Source organism: Cebus imitator, unplaced genomic scaffold (assembly GCF_001604975.1).
Source record: "Cebus imitator isolate Cc_AM_T3 unplaced genomic scaffold, Cebus_imitator-1.0 Scaffold419, whole genome shotgun sequence".
NCBI lineage: Eukaryota > Metazoa > Chordata > Mammalia > Primates > Cebidae > Cebus > Cebus imitator.
The window spans coordinates 636,164-653,306 of record NW_016107734.1 but is presented as its reverse complement, the minus strand read 5'-3'; the positions used below and the strand labels follow the sequence as shown (position 1 = coordinate 653,306).

General features: G+C 43.9%; 1 long non-coding RNA gene across 2 annotated transcripts in view; it reads left to right on the top strand.

The window, feature by feature from the left end:
- Positions 1-17,143, top strand: part of LOC108290024 — a 29,795-nt gene that overhangs the window by 11,488 nt on the left and 1,164 nt on the right. The window lies entirely within an intron of this gene.

Here is a 17,143-nt window from a genome sequence, read left to right as displayed (position 1 = left end):
TTTGAGATGGAGTCTCACTCTGGCACCCAGGCTGGAGTGCAATGGCATGATCTTAGCTCACTGCAGCCTCCACCTCCCGGGTTCAAGCGATTCTCCTGCCTCAGCCTCCCGAGTAGCCAGGATTACAGGCACGTGCCACCATGCCAAGCTAATTTTTGTACTTTTAGTAGAGACAGGGTTTCACCATCTTGGCCAGGCTGGTCTCGAACTCCTGACCTCATGATCCACCCACCTCTGCCTCCCAAAGTGCTGGGATTACAGGCATGAGCTGTGGCGCCCAGCTTATAAAGGGAATTTTTTAAATAAAAAGAAATAGATTCAGGCTGAGCATTGTGGCTCATGCCTGCAATCCTAGCACCTTGGGAGGCCAAGGTGGGTGGATTGTCTGAGCTTAGGAGTTTGAGACCACTCTCGGCAACATGCTGAAATCCCATCTCTACTATAATGCAAAAAAAAAAAAAAAAAAAAAAAAAAAATTAGCTGGGCATGGTGGTGAATGCCTGTAGTCCCAGCTACTTGGGAGGCTGAGACATGATAATTGCTTGAGCCTAGGAGGCGGAGGTTGCGGTGCGCTGACATTGAGCCACTGCTAGCCTGGGTGACAGAGAGAAACTCTGTCTCTAAAAAGAAAAAAAAGAAATAGATTCACTCAGAGGAGGGGGACCCACTGTTAGTAAAATATGTCTAGCACCAGATGCTTTTTGACCTCCTAATGATCTATCAAACTGCAGGTCTTTTGGCTTTATAATATATTCAATTCCACACTTATTCATTTAAGAATTGAAGACTTTTTATATCCCCATTATGTGCCGAGTACTGGATGAGACACTAAGTAGCTGAGATGAACAAACCCCTGTTCCCATGATTTCACAGTGGATGTTGGAATTTAGTGCCATTTAGCTTCATTCAATTCTACGGTAGTCCCAAGATTTTCCAAGATGATCCTGTCCTCCAGTGTCCTGTTGATTCAACTTCAGAATATATCCCAGACTCTGTCCCTCTTCATGCCTCACTGCTGCCTCCCTGGATTCCTCTGCCATCATCTCTCACCTCGATTATCTCCGTAGTCTCCTAACTGGTTTTCTTTTTTCCATGCTTACCTCCTTCAGTCTACTCTCTTTCTCTCTTTTTTTTTTTTTTTTTTTTTAAGATTGAGTCTTGCTCTGTCGCCAACGCTGGAGCTCAATGCTGCAATCTAGGCTCACTGCAACTTCCATCTCCCAGGTTCAAGAGATTCTCCTGCCTCAGCCTCCCTAGTAGCTGGAATTACAGGCATGAGCCACCATGCCCTGCTAATTTTTGGTGTTTTTTTAATTAGAGGCAGGGTTTCACCATAGTGGCCAGGCTGGTCTTGAACTCCTGTCCTTAAGTGATCTGCCTGCCTTGGCCTCCCGAAGTATTGGGATTACAGGAGTGAGCCACTGCGCCCAGCCAGTCTACTCTCAATACAACAGCTAGAACAATTCTTTTACAGTGGAATGAAGATCATGTTTACCCCTCTGTTCAAACTCTTCAGTGGCTTTGTTTTCTACATGATCTGACCCCTGCCACCTGTCTCACTGTGCTTCCTGCTGCTCTCCTGCTCTTACTCCTCTTTATAAACACTGAGCCCATGGTGTTTCCTTTAGCATGCCAGGCAGGCTTGACCCTGTCCTGTCTCTGAGCCTTGCTGTTCCCTCTGCCTGGGACATTCTTCCCTAGTGTCTGTATGGCTCACTCTCTGCTTTGGATTGTGGTTCAAAAGTCATCTTATCAAGGGCCTCCAGGCTGCTCTGCGACATTGATCACTACTTGTGGAGGTCTGTCCTGCAGATCTTGACTCAGCAATGGATGAATGAAATACGTTGTTACATACAGAATACAGTGTAAGAGTTGGGCTGGAGGTCCTCAGCTGCTTTTAGAGGGTGATTACAGCTAATTGACTACAACTCCTTCTTCCTTCTCGCATGTATTCAGTATAGAGGTAATAACAGAAGTCAACATACTTGTGGATAATTAACATGGTTAAAAGAGTGATTTTACAAATGACAAAAATTTGTGGTTCTGTGGCCCAGAGTAAACACCATTAGCAAGTAACGCTTTTTCAACCTCCCCCGAGAGGAACATCTAGCACAAAGTTTACTTGAGTAAGCAGAGTAGAGACAAAGGAATGTGGGGTAAACAGACTTAGCTTGGGAGGCTTTTATTATCTTAATCTACACCTTATGACTTAAAGTTCTAAGGTAAGAACTGGCTGTCTTCAGCCTGGCTCATTAAAACTTTTCAGCTTTCCAAAAGATTTGAGACTGTAATCTATAACTTCCCTAATATTTCCCTTAATATTTTGCCAGCCACCCTGAGTGAATCCCAACATTGCCCTGTATAAAATATATCCTTAATTCATATTTCCTATTTGATGTCTGACTCCCTCTTGTCCTTCACTAAAATGTAAACTCTGTAAGCGAAGGGATTTTGTCTGTTTTGTTCTGTTGTATCCCTAAATACCTAGAAGGTGCTCAGTAAATATTTGTTGATTGAATGAATAAATCAGCCTATTATTGAATCAGTCAGTGTCCTCTGTAGAACGGACTTCTCATACCGGTGGTGCATATCTGTATGATAGCTGGTGTAGGGAGGGACATGGTCAGAATGGCTCTGTCTGTGTGGAACAGTTTTGCTTAGCATAATCCCAGCAGTTTCCTATTGGGGTTAAATCACAGTTTTAGCCTTATTAGTATCACTCTTTAATCGTAAAGCCAGAGGATATTAAGATTGGAATTGATCTGGGAGACAATTCAGTCTGCTTTTCTCATGATTGATGTGAGAATAACCAAGGCTAAAGAAAGTAAGTTGATTATTCACAATTGTAAAGCTGTAGGGGTCAACCTGAAATTAGGCTTCTGACATCAGCTTCTGTAGTCTTTCCTACATGTGTTCTCCCCTGGCTGGGACAGTTCATGAGCTTTCAGGTTTGACAATTTTCTCTACAGTCTCTAAACAGGAGCTTTTATTTGGACATTCTAGGTAGCATAGATGGACGATGACCCTGCAATGTGTGGAAAATCCCAAAGGTTGACCAGTGTGAATAGGAACTACCCCAGATGTGTCAGGAGCATCACAGGCACACTCACTGCTCCATTCACTGGAGCTGTTTAGGGGGGAAAGGAAACCCAAATCAAGACCCTTTGCTGCTTCCGTCCTTTTATTGCATGTCATAGTCCAATGTGTTTCCATTTAAAGTCAGATTTTTTGATGAATGGTCAGACCAGCAGCAGGCCCTTTGGGTCAGAAGTCTTAATCTCACCCACTGTTCATCTTCTTGATGGACTTCCTTACTTCAGGCATTTGTGTGTAGCTGGTCTATTGTGGGATTGTCAGAGGGGTGTAGAGCCCTCTTTTTGAGACAGTGGATTCTCCCCATGCAGCATGTCCTGAAGCTGGCCTGTCTCCATCCTCTTTCTACCTGTGTGAGGTCTTTTGTTAAGAAGGGTAAAGTGAGAGAGGGCTCCTAAAGAGAGAAAAACTCCTCCAGCATTTGCTGAAACATGTTTGTGAACTGAGCAAGATGTAATTGGATGGCATGAAAAAGACTAAAGTTTCTTTAATTTCTTGCCATCTGGTTTGTGATATATGGTGCCTTAAATTGAGTTTAGAAGGCACTTTGATCATAGGTCAAGAGGTGTCATATACATATATTTTTTGAGATGGGAGTTTTGCTCTGTTGCCCAGGCTGGAGTGTAGTGGTGTGATGTCAGCTCACTGCAACGTTTGCCTCCCGCGTTCAAGTGAATCTCCTGCCACAGCCTCCCAAGTCGCTGGGATCATGGACACCCGCCACCATGCCTGGCTAATTTTTGTATTTTTAGTACACACGGGGTTTTACCATGTTGGCCAGGCTGGTCTCGAGCTCCTGACCTCAAACGATCTGCCCACCTCAGCCTCCCAAAGTGGTGGGATTACAGGCGTGAGCCACTGTGCCCAGCTGAAGCTGTCATATTTAATTCTACTCCCTGTGGCCTCTCTTACAATACCAATCATGCATGGAGCCCATGGTTTTATTGCATCTAGTTTTACTGAAACAAAGGCTCTAGACTTTCATAGTTTATACTGATATATTCTAGTATGCACCTGAAATATACTCTGAGGATGCTGACTTGCAGGTAACCATTTTTGGGTTAAGGGAATTTCAAATCTTTTGAGTATAGTAGCCATACCACTTAGAGAGCTTCATTTTGGTTTGGTTACAAAATTTATTTTAGCTTAGTTTTCTTAGATTAAGTGGGCAAAATAAGAAAGAGCAGAAGCTTTTGGGAGGCTGAGGTGGGTGGATCAAAAGGTCAGGAGTTTGAGACCAGTGTAACCAACATGATGAAATCCGGCCTCTACTAAAAATACAAAAATTAGCTGAGCGTAATGTTGTGTACTTGTAATCCCTGCTTTTTGGGAGGCTAAGGCAGGTAAATTGCTTAACCCAGGAGCCAGAGATTGCAGTGAGCCAAGATTGTGCCACTGTACTCCAGCCTGGGCAACAGAGCAAGACTCTGTTTTTGTTGGCAGGGGGGAGAAATAACTAGATATTGAGCCACCAGAAAATAAATATCACACTGTTTATATTCAGTTTAAAAACACCTAGCTATGCGTTATACTCAGTAAATATTGTTGAATGAATGATGAGATGCTGAATGGGGGTGCCAGCGAATATGAAGGGGAAATGAGGTTTTGAGAAATATTTAGGAGGTAAAAAATCAATACAGCTTATTGTTGACACAGTGAACAGAAATAGGAGCAGGACAGAAGGAGGACTGTAGGATGTCCATCAGGTTTCTGGTTCAGGTATCTTGGTGCATGGCAGTGCCATTAATTGAGACAGGGAAAGTGGAGCTCCAAAGAACATACTTTGCCAGGGAGAAGGAATTAATCTTTGGACATGAGATGCTCAGGACATCCAGGTAGAGATGTCTAAAAGGTAGTTGGAAAGACAGAGCTCAGTGGCATCATATCTGGATTCCTGGTAATTAGAATTCCAGAGTCATCAGCTAGTGTGGGCTCTCCTATAAAGGGTATGTCATGAGGAGGGCAGGGATAGATGTCACGTGGCATTCATTTCCAATACGTTTCGGATCTAGAGAAAAGGCAAAGGTAAACTAGGTGTATGGACAGTTTCCATCAGTCAGGCCATCCCATGACCATGGAGAATTTTTTCTGCAAAAGCTGATGGGTTCAAATGAAGGCTTGCCTTACCTGTTCCTCTGGCCACTAACCTCTTTGTTAGTTGGGTTGACCGGGGCAGCTATGGAGGCTTCTTCTCTCCTAGACTCCCTGGTAACATTGGAACATTTGTCACCTTTTAACTCTGTTGGTGATTCATATTTGCATTTGTCTTTTTATTTCATTTCATTTTATCTATTTTTGAAACAGAATTTTACTCTTGTTGCCCAGGCTGGAGTGCAATGGCATGATCTCAGCTCATTGCAACCTCTGCCTCCCAGGTTCAAGTGATTCTCCTGCCTCAGCTACCCAAGTAACTGGGATTACAGGCATGGGCCATGCCACCCAGCTAATTGTGTATTTTTAGTAGAGACAGGGTTTCTCACTGCGCCCAGGCTGGTCTCAAACTCCCACCCTGGGGTGACCCACCCATGTCAGCCTCCCAAAGTGCTGGGATTACAGGTGTGAGCCAACATGCCCGGCTATCTTTTTACTTTTTTAAGAGACAAGGTCTCATCCTGTTGTCTGTGCTGGAGTGCAATGGCACAATCATAGCTCACTGCAGACTCAACCTCCTAGGCTCAAGTGATCCTCCCACCTCAGCCTCCCAAGTAAGTGGGATCACAGGTACATTCCATCAAGCCCAGCTAATTTTTTAGTTTTTATAGAGATGGTCTCCCTATATTGCCCAGGCTGATCTTGAACTACTGGGCTTAAGTGATCTTCTCAACTTGGCTTTCCAAAGTGTTGGGATTACAAGTGTGAGCCAGCATGTTTGCATTTATCTAGTTGAGGCCACAGGTAGGTAGAAGGGCCTAGTCGTCATTGGTGTTTTGTTAGAGCAATAAGTCTCTGATGCAAGGGCTAGACAATGGATTAATTTTGTTAAATTTAAAAAAATTAATAAATTCATTAAATATTGTTAAATATTATAAAATTTATTAAGTATTATGGGTTCTTTTATGCCACAAAGCAAAACCCCTTACCGGCCCTGAAAATAGCTTCCCTTTTCCTTTTCCCTTTTCTCTTTTTGTCTGGGGAAGGGAAACCACAGAAGTATCAGTGAAAAAGCACTTGTGGCTGGGTATGATGGCTCACACCTGTAATCCCAGCACTTTGGGAGGCCGAGGTGGGTACATCACCTGAGGTCAGGAGTTGGAAACCAGCCTGGCCAACATGGTGAAACCCTGTCTCTACAAAAAATACAAAAATCAGCCCTCCATGATGGCGGCCTCCTGTAATCCTAGCTCTACTTGGAAGGCTGAGGCAGGAGGTGGAGGTTGCAGTGAGCTGATTAATTGCACCACAGCATTGCAGCCTGGTTGACATAGACTCTGTCTCAAACAGACAAACAAACAAACAAAACCACAGTTGTAATTCTAGACCTAGATGCAAATCTCCCCTCTGTACAGAAGTCCATTTTGAAAAGCCAAGAATGAAATCAAACTGTAAAGGGGGTAGGGAAGGAGGACCACTATCTTCCATTCCCCTCCTAATTTTTTTAGCATATTGTCACATTTCTGCTATTTGTACATTTCTTAGAAGATGTTTTTCAAACATATTTTAATCAGTCTTGCATATAATATTCAAATTTTAGGGCCCACATGTCTTACCAGTTTTTCCTTGTTTTTTTTTTTTTTGAAATGGAGTCTTGCTCTGTTGCCCAGGCTGGAATGCAGTGGTGGGACCTCAGCTCACTGCAACCTCTGCCTCCTAGGTTCCAGCCATTCTCCTTCCTCAGACTCCAGGGTAGCTGGGATTACAGGCACGTGCCATCATGCCTGGTTAATTTTGTATTTTTAGTAGAGACAGGGTTTCACCATGTTGGGCGGGCTGGTCTTGATCTCCTGACTTTGTGAACCACCTGCCTTGGCCTCCCAAGGTGCTGAGAATATAGATGTGAGCCACTGCCCCCAGCCCAGGTTTTCCTTTTCTAAGGAAACAGTTGAGTAATAGCTTTGCTACTCCTTTAACCTAAATTATTCCTGTCAAGAGGTTAGTGACTTCTGACACATGAAAGTAGGTAGTCTGAAGCCTGATTACCTGGTCCCAAAGTGAAAGAAATGGAGCCCTGACCCAAACAAATAGGTAGTAAAGGTAAACTAAAAATATGAACAATTATTTTAAAAGACATGTATTGAGAAGTATAGTATTATTTTCAGCCCTGTCTGGTGCACCCTGTAGAACCTCTGCACCTTATTATATGTCACCACTCTTAATAGTTCGTTATATAGCCATCCAGTGTTTCTTTATGTAAATAAAAGCAAATATAAACATATTCTTACTTTCTTCATACTCTTACTTGAAAGGCAGCTCATTATATAACCTCTTCTGTACTGTTTTGTTTTTAATTGTATGTCTTGGAGATCTTTCCTTTTTGGTACAGAGAAAGCTTTCTCATTCTTAAATAAGAGCTGTATAGTATTCCATTGTGTGGACGGCTGCCTCCTCCTGTACTGAATTAGTTCCTAATACATGTGCACTTGAGTTGTTTCTAGTATTTGCTCTTACAAGCAATACTTCAGTGAACAAAGGCAGCCTTTTACTTTTTCTTTTTTTTTGAGACCAAGTGTTGCTCTGTCACCCAGGTTGGAGTGCAGTGGCATGATCTTGGCTCACTACAACCTTGGCCTCCCAGGTTCAACTGATTCTCCCAACTCAGCCTCCTGAGTAGCTGGGAATATAGGTGCCCACCACCATGCCAGGCTAATTTTTGTATTTTTAGTAGAGATGGGGTTTTTCCGTGTTTGCCAGGCTGGTCTTGAACTCCTGACCTCAGGTGATGCACCTCAGCCTCCCAGGTGTGTACCTGGCTGGCATTTAGGTAGAAATCTTACACATATTTCTATCTTTGGTCTCTCCCCGCTTACTTTTGTGACCTCTTTTTTATAGATAAGAACAAATCATTTGTAGACTTGAAAAGAGTTACCACAGTAACTGAAAAAAACAGAGTTAAAATGACATTCTTGCTACTCTTTTAATTAATAACCCTAAAAAGGCTAACCCCCTTGGACACTACTTAATTAACAATTAATTACTAAGGAAAAGATGTCGAAGCAGTAAACTTAAGCTATGGCGAAAAGTTCTGTTGACCAAGCATGGATTTGCTCCTCCTCAGAATCAAGACACAGTTGCAATTACAGAAAATACTTTGAACACATCCTTCGCGTATCCTGTAGGAAATCAGACCGAAACACAGATCAGTTTCTTTCTTTTTTTTTTTTTGACACCCTCTGTCGCCCAGGCTGGACTGCAGTGGTGCAATCACAGCTCACTGTAGCCTCGACCTCCTGGGCACAAGCAATCCTCCTGCCTCAGCCCGCAAGTAGTGAGAACTGCAAGCACGTGCCGCCACGCCCAGCTAATTTTTTGTTTTTTTGTAGAAACGGGATTTCACCATGTTGCCCAAGCTAGTCTGGAACTCTTGAGCTCAAGCAATCTGTCCTCCTCGTTCCTTCTAAAGTGCTCGGAGCCTCTGCCACTGGCCCAATTACTTTCCTTGGTCTGAACATGAGTACTAGAAGAAAATCACTCACTTGCATATATTTTTTTAGAGACAGGATCTCGCTTTGTCAGCCAGGCTGGAGTGCAGTGGCGCCATCTTGGCTCACCGTAAAGTCAGCCACCTGGGCTCAACTGATTATATTTTTAAAAAGATGTTTTCTTCGCTTCCTAGCCCCTTCTACCCACCTACAAAGTTGGAAATACTTTAATGCTATTGCAACTATCATCAAAATCAAACTGGAGGATGCAGCTCCCTAATGTGGGGCAGCCTCAGAGGGAGTTGATGCCGCCCAGGGCCCTGGCTAGAGGAGGTGTTGGGGGGTGCACGTACTCAGGTTCAGGCTCAGGTGAGGCAAGTGCACAGCCGGGGCTGCAGCTAGCACTGGCCATTGAGGAGCCTTGCCCGACCTTGCTCTTCTGCCTGCCAGGAGCCGGCTGGTTGGTGCACAGCACCTGATAGTGCTACTTCCAGCCATTGCTGCACCTGGCCTTGCAGGCCGGGAAGTTGCACAGGTAGTTGTAAAGCTCCTCGTAGCTTATGGAGGGTGGTGGCTGGGCAGAGCCTGTGGACGGGAAGGACCTGCTCAGTGGTAGAGTCGATCCTGCCCAGCTGCCTGTGGCCACCCACCGGTGCATGCAGCTCGTGGAAGACCCAGCAGCCCCGCCTCGAGTTTGGATTGGCTCCCCGTGAGGGACGGGCCTCTGTGACGTCACAGGGGCGGGTCTTCGGTGGCTTCTTGTGGCAGTACAGTTCCTGGAGCTGGGCTGCGTCCTCCTCAGAGTGTACCCTGGCAGCCGCGACCTCCCCACCTGTTTCTGTGTGTTGCCGGCTGAAGAAGGGCAGTTGACAAACTCCAACCCAGCACAGTGTTTATGTTGGTCAAAATTGAAAACTATGTCTGGGCACGCCGAAGCGGGAGGGTCCCATCAGGCCAGGGGTTCAAGAGCAGCCTGGGCAATGTGGTGTGACAACATCTCTGTAGTCCTGCCTCAGCCTCCCAGCTCCTTGAACCCCAAGGTTCGAGGCTGCAATAAGCTATTATCCCACCACAGCACTCCAGCCTGCCAGACAGGTAAATCCTGTCTAAAAAAATAGAAAATTATCCAAGTGTGCAACAGGAAGGGACTGCTTAAAGAAAACATGAGACTCGCTGGGTCCTTTATCTCAATACAAGGTGTTGACATTTCCTGTCCCCTCCCAACACTTTGGGAGGCTGAGGCCGATGGATCACAAGGTCAGAAGATTGATACCATCCTGGCTAACATGGTGAAACCCCATCTCTACCCAAAAATACAAAAAAGTGGCTGCGTGTAGTGGCACGTGCCTGTAATACCAGCTACTCTGGAGGCTGAGGCAGGAGAATCACTTGAACCTGGGAGGTGGAGATTGCAGTGTGCTGAGATCACACCTCTGCACTCCAACCTGGGTGACAGAGCAAGACTCTTGTCTCAAAAACAAACAAACAAGCCAGAAAGTATTAAAAAGTTTCTCCTAAAAGTACTTATTTTTTAGGCTGCTTCTTCAGATTTTCCCAATATCCTAAGCAAAATGCCTTCAAAATGAAGTGGATATTGCTTGATTGTAGGGAACTTGTCCATAATGTACTAGAAAATGCAGATACAAATAAAAGAATGTCTGTGCCAAATTTTATCTTCCACAGATTATGTTCTCCTGTACTTCCTGCTAAAGCTCTTGGATTCACTGAGGCAGTAAAAGTACCATATCCTGTGTTTGAATCAAACCCGGAGTTTGAAGTCCTACCTGGTTTGGAATTCGATGACTTGAAAGGATTGTCCGTGGGAGTGATAAAATCAAGTTTGTTGTTAAAAAGTAAGTTTTAGGCTGGGTGTGATGGCTCATGTGTGTAATCCCAGCACTTTGGGAGGCTGAGGCCTTCAGATCACCTAAGGTCAGGAGTTCAAGACCATCCTGGCCAACATGGTGAAACCCTGTCTCTATAAAAAATACAAAAAATTAGCCAGTTGTGGTGGCACGTGCTTGTAATCCCAGCTACTTGGGAGGCTGAAGCAGGAGAATGGCTTGAAGCTGAGAGGCAGAGGCTGCAGTGAGCTGAGATCACAGCACTGTATTACAGCTTGGGTGACAGAGTGAGACTCTGCCTCAGTGACAACAACAATAAAAAAGTTCTATTTGCCAACGTAGTCATTTCTGGAATTAAAACAACAAAACGACTTTACTAAAAATTTTTTTGTAGCTAGAGGTGACAGGCGTGGCTGTAAGTTCCTGGTGGAAAAGCCTAGCTCTGAGCTGCAGTCCTGGCACTGTCCCTTGTCCCTGCAGTCCCCCATCCTGCACTCAGTCATCTTCATTAGTCCAAGAATAGTGACCACTGCCTCCATGGTGTTCAGAGGCACTGTGGTGGCCCTTGGTATGCCTCGGTACTTCAATTAAGTTTAATTTCCTAGGTTTTTTTTTTTTTTTTTTTGAGACGGAGTTTCACTCATGTTACCCAGGTTGGAGTGCAATGGCGCGATCTTGGCTCACCGCAACCTCCGCCTCCTGGGTTCAGGCAATTCTCCTGCCTCAGCCTCCCAAGTAGCTGGGATTACAGGCACGCGCCACCATGCCCAGCTAATTTTTTGTAGTTTTAGTAGAGACGGGGTTTCACCATGTTGACCAGGATGGTCTCGATCTCTTGACCTCGTGATCCACCCGCCTCGGCCTCCCAAAGTGCTGGGATTACAGGCTTGAGCCACCGCGCCCAGCCAATTTCCTAGGTTTTATCTGCTCTATTATTCCTGGATCAATCTTGTGAGCCACTAAATATTGATAATTGAGGCTGGGCACGATGGCTCACACTTGTAATCCCAGTACTTTGGGAGCCTGAGGTGGGCAGATCACGAGGTCAAGAGATCGAGACCATCCTGGCCAACATGGTGAAACCCCATCTCTACTAAAAAATACAAAAACTAGCTGGACATGGTGGCACGCACCTATAGTCCCAGCTACTCGGGAGGCTGAGGCAGGAGAATTGCTTAAACCCAGGAGGTGGAGATTGCAGTGAGCCGAGATTGTGCCACTGCACTCCAGCCTGGCGCCTGGCGACAGAGCAAGACTCTGTCTCAAAAAAAAATTGATAATTGAGTCCCTTCCTTCCTTCCTTCCTTCCTTCCTTCCTTCCCTTCCTTCGTTTCTTCCTTTCCTCCTCCCCTGCCCTCCCCTTCCCCCTCCCTCTTCTTCCCCTTTCCTCCTCCCCTCTCCCCCCTCCCCCTTCCCCCTCCCCTTTCTTCTTTTTGAAACAGTTTTGCCCCTGTTGCCTAGGCTGAAGTGCAATGGCATGATCTCGACTGACTGCAACCTTTGCTTTCCGGGTTCAAGTGATTCTCCTGCTTCAGCCTCCTGAGTAGCTAGGATTACAGACATGTGCCACCATGCCCGGCTAATTTATGTATTTTTAGTAGAGACAGGGTTTCACCAAACTGGTCAGGCTGGTCTCAAACTCCTGACCTCAGGTGATCCACCTGCTTCGGCCTTTCAAAGTGCTGGGATTACAGGTGTGAGACACCCCACCTGGCCTGATGATTGAGTTTCTTATTATACCTGTGTTTCTGCAGAATTTTAGTGACTGAAGAAAGTACATGAGTGTTAATTTGGTTTTCATGAAAGAAGTAATTTTCATATAATTTCTTGCCAGTCATGGGAAGGAAAAGTCAAGAGTTTTTGTCCACAGTGATAGGAATTACTGTTACATCACAGGATGACTCTGAATGCCTTTAGGAAGAAAACCCAGGTCATATCATGACTGTTTTACTAGCTGTGAGACCACCATTGTACTGGCTACTGTAACATTTCTTGGTTTTCTTTCTAGACCTGAACTAGTTATTTGCTACTTCCCTCCTGGAATGACTAGTAAAATAAACACTAAAGGTAAGAGAGTACGTGTATTTCTTATTAAATTTCACTACATTAAGACATTCTTTATCAGCATTCCTGACATCATACAGAATCATTGGCCAGTATCTTTGTGGGACTTGCAGTTAGTTTCTTGGCTTTTTAAGGCATTTTGTTTAATGGACCTTTCTTTTCCTTTTTTTTAAAAAAATAAAACATTTCATTGGAAGTGTCACGTTTGCAATCCCACTTCATTCATGTTTCCATGGCTTTGTTGAGCCTCCCTTTGGAGGATTACACTACAAGTTTAATTCTGCAGGTTTCTTTGAAAAGAGCCAAACTGTATGAATTTTAATACTCTGCTTCTAGAAAGGATCTCCTTCTGTATGTTTTTTCCTACAATATACTAAAGTAATTCTGTGCCTATTTTACAGCTTTGCAGTCCCCTAAAAGACCATGAAGCCCTGAGAGGAATGAAAAGGTTCCTGAAATTGAGGTCACTGTGGAAGGTAAGGGCCAGTCCTTGGCATGTTTCTGTTGATTCTCCATTCAACAGTTATGTCAGTTCTCTAGCTATATGTTTATACAGATGAAGTTAACCAAACTAGTTTACATGTGAACAGATGCCTGTGATAAAGCTAAATTTCTAAATGTTTTTAATTGAAATTTTGAAAATCATTAACAATAAATAAATAACATGGATCACATCATAAACTGCACTCAAATCCCTAAAATGCTTTTCCTTTATTACAACAAATAAGGGTCCAGAGGGTCACATGGAATGTTTCTTCATCTTCTGTCTTCTTTGTTTACTCTATTATTTTAGGGAAAGAAAGTTTAGGGGTAAACAATAGTGCCTGGAATGAAAGTACTTCGTACAACACCTGTAATATACTTCCTTCTCTCCATGCCCATGCGGTCTGCAGGGTTCTCATCTTTGCATGTTTACAGTATTAAAATACTTCCTGGAGCACAATGGCACAGGAGAACAGTATTAAAACATATCCTGGAGCACAATGGCATGATCTCGGCTCACTGCAACCACTGCCTCCTGGGTTCAAGTGATCCTCCTGCCTCAGCCTCCCGAGTAGCTGGGATTACAGGTGTGCACCACCACACCCAGTTAATATTTATATTTTTAGTAGAGATGGGGTTTCTCCATGTTGGCCAGGCTGGTCTTGAACTCCTGACCTCTGGTTATTTGCCTGCCTTGGACTCCCAAAGTGCTTGGATTACAGGTATAAGCCACTGCACCTGGCTGAGATTTTATTTCTTTAATAAACAGCTGCCATCATTTCAGACCACTTGGTATTTAGGCACTTAGGAATTTTTCACTAGAAGCCATGTAAAGAAAGATGATGAGCATTTGTGATGTATTTGGCATTCATCATTTCACTGATTGACTGACCCCCAGAGCTCGGGTTTTACTAACAAATTTTTCAGAGGCCAGTTAGCTGGCAACTGAGGCTAACCAGCCACGATCCTCACCATTCAGTGCTCTTTTATTCTGCGTTTCTCCTCAAACTTGGTTGCTCTCCCAAAGTGATAAAAACTTGCGTTTCTTTTCTTTTCTTTTTAAACAAAGGATCTTGCCTTGTCATTCAGCTGCACTGCTGTGGTGTGATCATGGCTTGCTGTAGCTTCAGGCTTCTGGGCTCAAGCAATATTCTCACCTCAGCCTCGTAAGTAGCTGGGACTACAGACGTACACCACCATACAAAGCTAAATTTTTAATTTTTCGTTGTAGAGATGAAAGCCTGCTATGTTGCCCAGGATGGTCTCGAACTCCTGGCCTCAGATGGTTCTCCTGCCTCTGCCTCTCAAAGTGCTGGGACTATAGGCAGACATGAGCCACCTGTGCCCAGCCCCCTATTTTCTTTTTTTAAATAACAGTTTTATTGAAATGTACTTCACATATCATACAATTTATTTATCAAAGTATGCAATTTAGTGGTTTTTAGAATATTCATGGAGCTGTAGCTTTCATTACCCTATAAAGAAATCCACATTTCTTTGCCACTGCCTTCTACTCCCCCTAGACCCCTATGCTCGTATAGGCAATCACTAATCTATTTTCTGTCACTGTAGAGTTGCCTATTCTGGACCTTTTATGTAAATAGGATTGTGCAATATGTGGGGATCTTTTGTGGCTGGTTTTTTTTTTTCACTCTTAGCACAATGTTTACAGAGTTCCTTCATGTCATAGCATGTGCCAGTATTTCTTTCCTTCTATGGCTGAATATTCCATGGTAGAGACATACCACATTTTATTTATTCATCAGCTGATGAACATTTGGGATGTTTTCATGGATTGGCCTTTATGAATAGTGCTGCTATGAAGATTCATGTATAAGTTTTTGTGTGGACATATATTTTTATTTCTCTGGTGTGTATACCTAGGAGAGAAATTATTGCATTCTATGATACTGTACATTTAACGTTTTGAGAAACTGTTTTCCAAAGTGGTTATACCAGTCAGGTGTGGTGACTCACACCTGTAATCCCAGCTACACGAGAAGCCGAGGTGGGAGGATCACTTGAGTCTATGAGTTAAAAGAGACCAGCCTGGGCAAGATAGTGAGACCCTGTCTCGATTTAAAAGAAATCCAATTAAAATGTCAAGAAAAGAAACACCCAAAAAAAGTGGTTAAATAATTTTATGTTCCTACCATTAATGTATATGGGTTCCAATTTTTTTGCATTTTCACCAACATTTCTTTTATTGGGACATGATCTTGCTGTGTCGCCCAGGCAGGAGTGCAGTGGTGTGATCACAGCTCACAGCAGCCTTGAACTCCCAGACACTCATGATCCTTTTACCTTAGCCTCTTGAGAAGTTGGGACTACAGTCACACACCACCATACTTGGCTAATTTTTTTGTTTTTAGTGGAGACAGGGTTTCACTATGTTGCCCAGGCTGGTTTTGAACTCCTGGACCCAAGTGATCCACCTGCCTTGGCCTTTCAAACTGCTGGGATTACAGGCATGAACCACCATGCCTGGGCCCTTTCTCTGTTTTCTCTCTTCCCTTCCTTCCTTGATAGATGGAAATGTGTCATGTGCTAGCTGTTCATCCAATGACTGCCCGTCAGTTCTGAATTCACCTTTCAATGCCTGCTCTGCAGTGAAGTGTGAATTCAGAACTGACGGGCAGTCATTGGACCCTAGAAGTGGGTTCCTTAAATGCTTCCTCTGTCACCTGGTGCATTATTAAATGTTGTCAGTACATGGTGCTAGAGGAACATGAAAGAGGCTTTTCTTTCTGGTTGTGGTGTACAAATCTCCAAAGGCACTCGTCTTCTCCAGCACCACCATACCTGGCTAATTTGGCTATTTTCGCATTTTTACTAGAGATAGGGTTTCTCCATGCTGGTCAGGCTGGTCTCGAACTCCGGACCTCAAGTGATCCACCTGACTCAGCCTCTCAAAGTGCTAGGATTACAGGTGTGAGCTACCATGCCCAGCTAGCTTTATTTCTTTATTGCCCCCCCCCATTTTTTTATTGAGACCCTATCTTGCTCTGTAGCCCAGGCTTGAGTATGGTGGTACAGCCTTGACCTCCTGGGTTTAGGTGATCCTTCCACCTCAGTAACTGGGACTGTAGGCACATGCCACCACGCCTGGCTAATTTTTTTTTTTTTTTTAGTAGAGATGAGGTCTTGATATGTTTCCCAGGCAGGTCTGGAATTCCTGGCCTCAAGTGATCCTCCCACCACCCCGTCCCAAACTGTTGGTATTATAAGCATGAACCACCATGTCTGGGCTGTCCATATCTTTTCTGTTTATAGAGTTAATGTGTCTTTTGCTAATTCGATGATCTATTTATTTAATCTTGTATTAAATTATAAAAATAGTAAATACTTTTAAATAAAGAAGTGAAAAACTTCCTTCACTCTTTAGACCCATCTTATCTCAGCAAATAATTGGCCATATTCTTCAAGATACATACAGGCTAATTGGATATCACTTGTCATTTTCATATTTCACGGACATCTGTGCCAATACCTATTGATCTATCTTAATCCTTTTCACGGTTACATAATGTTTTATTATATGGGATGTATTATACTTTACCAGTCAGCTGCCATAGGCATTTAGGCTCCTTCTAATATTTGCTTTGAGCTCTATATATCATTAAAAATTAATCCCCTCAGCCAGGTGTGGCAGCTCACACCTGTAATCCCAGCACTTTGGAAGGCTGAGGTGGGAGAACTGCTTGAGTGTAGGGGATCACCACCAGCCTGGTCAACATAGCGGCACTTTGTCTCTGCTAAAATTTAAAAATAAAACGAGCTGGACATTGCGGGGCACACCTGTGGTCCCAGCTACTGGGGAGGTGTGACTGGTGGATCACTTGAGCCTAGGAGGCTGAGGCTACAGTAAGCTATGATCACACCGCTGCACTCCAGCTTTGGTAACAGTAAGACTGCATTTCTTAAATAAACATTAGGTTGGAAGATTGCTGAAGCTCTGGAGGTTGAGGCTGCAGTGAGCTGTGATGGTACCACTGCAGTCCAGCCAAGGCAATATAGCAAGATTCTTTCTCAAAAACATAAAATAAAATGAACATTAACTCTAGCATTTTTTTTTTTTTTTTT